Source organism: Argiope bruennichi, chromosome 10 (genome assembly GCF_947563725.1).
Source record: "Argiope bruennichi chromosome 10, qqArgBrue1.1, whole genome shotgun sequence".
NCBI lineage: Eukaryota > Metazoa > Arthropoda > Arachnida > Araneae > Araneidae > Argiope > Argiope bruennichi.
This window is the reverse complement of record NC_079160.1, coordinates 103921011-103927414: the sequence shown is the minus strand read 5'-3', so window position 1 is coordinate 103927414 and position 6404 is coordinate 103921011. Positions and strand designations below refer to the sequence as shown.

Sequence of the window (6404 nt, the reverse complement as noted above, 5' to 3'; positions counted from 1 at the left end):
AGTTCATTCAAAATTTGATAAAAACTACAAATTTGTTGTAAATATTATACACTAATGAATATTATATACTAATAATATTTGAAATGTCGAAAGATGAACTTTCTCTAAATGAAAATCATTCAAAATTTGATAAAAACTACAAATTTGTTGTAAATATTATAAACTAATGTCAATCTACTTAGCTCAAAGCGGTTTTGTATCATCATGTTGTCAGACAGACAGAAACACACCAATCCATTAATATTTTTTAAAAATCAGAAAAGTAGGTAATTTCGAGATCAGTCAAGATCTCGAGTTTGAATTTTTCAAAGATTATAATATTTTCTTTTTGTATACTTCGTGTATGAGTAAGTAAAATTGGTGTTTCGAATCTCTGGTTCAAAATTCCGTAACATGAGGATGTTTTAAGTTTGATTCATTTGTTTAATCAAACCTTATTGCATCAATTGTTGCATTCTTTGCTTACCAATTTTAACATCATACAATTTACGTAGAAAATCGCTAATCCAAAGCCATCATCGTATTAATAAAAAGGGAAGGGAAAATTATATTTTGAAATGAATGTTCAAAGAAAGGAATTATTTTTTTTTTATCTGAGAATTATTAACTATGTTAGATTTTACGAAATAATACAATTTATTTTGATTTTATTGCAACAATAAAAAGCACTTCTAAAATAGAGTTTTAAACAAATTTTGAAAATTAATTGAAACTAAAGTAAAAACTATACGAGAGTGGGGGAATCAAATTGGTCATTGCGAGAATTTAATTTGTTCAAACTGAAAATTGTGTAAAAATAGCTTTTATGCTACAGTATTAAAATAATATCGATTAATATTAATTAATTAAAGATCCTTTTCAAATCTTGAAAATCCCTTCTTATGAGCATTTACTACAGAAAAAGTAAATTTGATAGCTCTATGTCCAATGGATCTAGGGAGTTTACATGTAACAATATCCAAATTATGCAATTTATAGATAATATATTACCATGTTACCATATTAAAATAAAATTTTGGTGAAAAAACGAAATGAGTGAAAAATGTATTAAAGGCTTGAAATATTTGGACTACAAAAAGAAAAATTATAATAAAATATCAAATCTGAGACAAATTGCAGTATAGTTCTTTTATTAATCATATTATAAAATTTTCTTGTAATTGTTTTACAATGATTCACAATCAAATAAGTATTGTTTGAATGAAGTAATCCCGAAAGACAGTAACATCTTCAATCCAGTATTTGAGTCTTCATATCTGTAAAGAAAGAAATAATTTCATAAATTTCAACATAGCGTAATAAAAAATAAAGTAAATTTCTTGCCTTCGTTAAGCAAGTGAAATTTGTCCAAACTATTAACGTCAGTTAAACAATCGAAATTTGTCCAATACATTAATCCCATTAGCCAAGCAATTGAAATTTTCCCAATCCATTAATCACATTAGTTATACAATTGAAACCTGTCCCATCCATTAATCACGTTATTTAAACAATCGAAATTTGTCCAATACATTAATCACATTAGTTATACAATTGAAACCTGTCCCATCCATTAATCACGTTATTTAAACAATCGAAATTTGTCCAATACATTAATCGCATTACTCAAGCAATTGAAATTTGTCCAATCCATTAATCACATTAGTTGTACAATTGAAATCTGTCCCATCCATTAATCACAATTGAAATTTGTGTAATCTATAATTATGTGTTGTTCTCAGTATTAATTTACATGTACTGTTTGAGTAAACAAATATAATTTGTTGTAAAATATTAATAATTTTTAAAAAAGTAACTCAAATAATTAGGCAATAAATACTTCAAAAATATTTAGTACTTTTAGATTCATTTTATTCTTTAAACAATGTTTAAGAGAGAAAGTTACATTTAATGCATAAATGTATCCATTACCTTACATAAAATTATATATGTAATTATAAAAATAAAAGGTATTGATTTCTGAGATTCTAACCCCTTTATTTTAATGAAGTTAATGATCGAAATCTATTGCTGTGCCCTAAAAAAATTCTCTTCAACTTTTTTCAGTAGAATGTTTTTTTCACCAATTTTCCTTACATTTTACTAAGGTGATCTCTAAAGTTTATGAGTTTTGAACTTCTCCACAGATTTGAAATCCGTCTGCATTGTGTGTCAAAAATATATGTATGAAACATACATTTCAAAAGTTCTCAACTTAGTCAGACGGAATTATGAGATATTCAATCACGATTCAAAATTAAGGAACTCATATTCAATACATAATATTGTAGCTTTGAAATGGGACAATTCATGTACAAACCATGTACAAGTCCTTATTTTATTGAGTAAGAGCTATGTGTTATCCAATCACAGTTAAAAACTAAGAAGTTCATATCCAATAGATCATTCATTATGTAGCTTTTAGATTCGACAATGACGCAAAAATGAATCAAGGTCAATTAAAGGTTAAATTTTGGAGTTATGAGTTTGATGGATTCATGGTTATACTCCGATTACATGAATAAAATTTATAATTTTTGACGTTCATTGATGCATGCGATAAATTATTTAAAAAAAACATCAAATTTGACTTGACAACAATTAGATTCCATAAACTTCAAAAGTCATCTTTTTAAATTTACAATACATAATATTGTATGGAATGGGACAATACATGCACAAACCATAAGATTCATAACACCCAAGTCCTCATCTTATTGAGTTGGAGTAATGTGATGCCCAATTATATTTCAAAATTAAGAGATTCATCTAAAATAATCATTCATTATGTAGCTTTAAGATGTGGTAATGATGCAGAAAAATGAATCAAAGTCAATTAAAACTTAATTTCTGAGGCATGAGTTTGACTGCTTCATGCCTCTACTCTGATTATAGGAATGATATTTATAATTTTTATTGACGCTCATTGCAGTAAGTGGTGAATTACTTACAAAAAAACCTATTCTGCCATCTAATTTCACTTGTAAACAATTAACTTTTACAAAAGTCATTTTTGTTTGTAGCTTACAGCGCAAATAACTACACTGAGAAAAACTGAGGGAAAAAAAATCAAAAATTTCTGGGAGCAAAGCAAAAGATTTATAAATTCCTATTGTTTGGAACAAAAATGTTTAAAATGACTTCCACATCTGGTTGTAATATTTAAATTTATACATTAAGAAATCGAATGTGTTTTACCTTTTCTTATTTCTTCATTTCTTCCACAAGTAGCTCAAAGCTGGGTTGTAGGCTCCATAGTAATTGTAGACATGAGGGGCAGCAACGTAGGGGTTGTAGCCAGCGTAGTAGCCACCGTAGTAAGGCCACTGTGCAAGAGTGCACACTACCAAAGCCACCAAGACGAGGAGAAAAAACTGCAGAAAAGATATAGAAAATTACAGAAATGAAATAAAAATAAAAGGAATAGCAAAATTTTTCTATGAAAAATGGCACTACATTTTTGTTTAATATAAAATTAGTATCAATTGTAATTAACTGACATTTTTAAGGAAAATTAAATGAAAATATTTTTGAAAATTAAAGCAAAAAAAATTAATTGATTGCTGGATTTTTTTTTCTGATAGAAATTACGTAAAAGGAAATTTTAAAGAAATTTTTGTTTGTATTTTTCAAGTGAAATATTTTATTTCTATTTTTCATTGTCAATGCAGAAAGTAAATTATTGTAATGCAGGACTGTCTTATAAATTTTAAACACTCTTTATTTACTTTTTGTAACGATTATGTTTATTTTATGTATTGAATATTTCCCGAATACGGATTCGAGGCGGCCATCCTAGTCTAGGGGTAGCGCGTCTTCCCCGTGATCTGGCATCACGGGTTTGAGTCCTGGTTCGGGCATGGCTGTTCTTCACACTGTGTTCTGTCTGTGAGGTGTGTGAAAAAGACCGCCCCTGTAAAAAGGAGTTGTACAAGTGAGTGTCATGTTCATATGAACTAGAAGTCAGATTTCTGCCCTCGGGTGCTTAGGGGTCCCTACCCTCAGAAGCTACTGCACCCTTCTTATCGTGGTAACGTGGACAAGCCATCATCGTCACTAATTTTAAGTTTTTTTTTTATTTTAAAATTAGTAACTGAGAAAATTTTAGTTACAAGTTTGTTTGAAAGTCATTGAGGACTGAGAGTGATAAATGCTGTATGAATTAAAAACCAAAATATTGGAGAATTAAAAAAAAAATGCTCATATGGGATGCAGAAATGTTCCTTTTAGTCCTCATTTGTTCACTTCTTTTAACGACAACGAAGAGTACCAAACTCTTTTTACGTTTACCACATTATAAGTCCTTACTCATTTCATACTTTTAATTGAAAAAGAAAAGATGTTTGAAATTTAGGCGATAAGAACTTTTATTTCTTTTAATTAACCTTTTAATAATTTTTCTGTGAAATTTTAATACATAAAAGTTCAAAATTAAAAAATAATTAAATGAATAATCAAAGTTGTTATTGTAAGAAAAAATGAAGGTTTATAAAGACTTTCACATCGAATGTTATAAGTTATATCTTAAAATATGAATTAAATTTCTGAAATTTACGTCCTATCAAAATAAAATATTTAACATTTTTATAGTTCATACAAAGTCTTTAAGCATTGAATGCAATACTGAGTTTAATATTTACTTCAGCTGCAAATTTCTAACTCGTTTTGTTTTAAAAAAATAATTTGTCTCTTTTATTAAGATGTTTATTATTGTTGCACATTTCTATTAGGTCTAGAGTAACTAGTGAATTCTTTAAGCCGAAAATTCTTGATAAAGGGAAAGTGTGATATCTTTGTTGGTCAAACTTATGCAGATGTTACTAAGATTTTCCATAATTAGTGTGTGAAATAAAATTTCGACTCCCATATGTAAAGATAAGAGAGCAACCCTAAAAGACTTTAGGATTACTGGGTCATTTATATATTTGAAAAATTAGTATTATTAAAATCTTATTAATTCAGTGAGATAGATATAGAGTAAATGCATTATATTAAAAAAAAAATTACTTTATAGATGAGGTGAAGAATAAGTTGCGAATTAAAAGCCAAGTTACTTACCAAGGATTGCATGTTGGAAGATCTTTTCTAGTTCGGAACTAAAAAGTATGATTTAGCAATCTCCGAAATGGACTTTTATACTCTTAAGGATTTAAAAAAAATCCTCTGGATGGTACCACCTGCAGTTCAAGTTCCAAGGTCAATTCTCCTTATAGTGGGAAATCCTCGATTATCTTCCGCGCATTTTTAAGGGTGTGGCTGAAAGAAATTCAACAACAACCTTGCATTCGGCATTCTTCCCTCATTGATTAGTTCCTCATTCAATTTCTTCTTTGTTCTATGAAGACCGTTATACAGAAAAAAAGTTGCAGATGATTCCAGGTGTTACTCTTTGTTTATTATTAAAAAAACAGCAAAGAAAAATGACTCTTACGTTCTTGGTACGAATTCATTCATTTATTTTTTGTATCTGGTGTAGCAAGATACATCCTGATTACGCATTCAGTGATCTTCATTTTATTAGATTCGTTGTTTGATTTGACATCAATCAAAATCAAGGTTTTAGTAGCAATTAAAATAGGGATTGTAACTCATAAAGAGTCACGCTGACCAATATTATTGCTAAAATAGATTTTTAAGTTATTTTTTTAACATATTTTTCGTACATGAATTATATAAAAGAAAATATGCAATTATCAAAAAATTCGAACTCGTAATTTGGACTAATCTTTAGGTTTTAAATTTCCCTGATTCTTAAAGAAAAGGACATTTTTGAAATTATGACTATTTGCTCGCTTTGTCTGTGAATATTATAACTCAAATACGTCTTATGGCAGATGAACGAAATTTGGTACATAGTCTTTACTCTAAATTGGACTAAAAAAGTCATATTTATAATTAGATTTGTTTCTTTGCTTTGTTTGTCTATGAATTTTAACTTAAATATATCTTAAATTAGGTGAGCGAAATTCAGTATATGGTCTTTACACAAAATTTGTAGATTCTTTCAAATTTTGTATGAAACTAATTCATGAGAAGTTTGTCTGTCCGACTACAAACGTACACAATAGCTTCAAAACGTAAAGAGTCAGACTAATTAAATTTAGAACATAAGTTTAGCCTCTAAAATTTAAAACTGTATCAAATTTGGAATCAAAAATCAAATGCGTCAAAGGGTTGACTGTCTGTCTGTCTGTATTTTTGTGTGCGTGTAAATAAAATAATTCAAAAACTTAAATAACTTAGGTTAATGAAATTTTTATACAGTTTTAGCATCCGTAGCATAGATCCTTATCAAGTTTTAACACAAATTGGTAAAATGATGATTGCGTGTCGATCTATATTTTCACATGCATGTAAATACAATAGCTCAAATCTTATCGAGTTTAAGTAATGAAATTTGGTAGGTGATCTAGTGATTACAGTTA

At 28.2% G+C, this 6404-nt stretch overlaps 1 long non-coding RNA gene across 1 annotated transcript; it reads right to left on the bottom strand.

Annotated features, from left to right (window-relative positions):
* Window positions 1-1113: 1113 nt before the first annotated feature.
* LOC129989495 (uncharacterized) lies at window positions 1114-5102 on the bottom strand. The gene is made up of 3 exons (XR_008785780.1): window positions 5038-5102; window positions 3178-3353; window positions 1114-1256 (listed from the first exon to the last, which is right to left on the bottom strand). It is a non-coding gene; the product is annotated as an uncharacterized LOC129989495 (long non-coding RNA).
* Between the last annotated feature and the right edge of the window lie 1302 nt (window positions 5103-6404).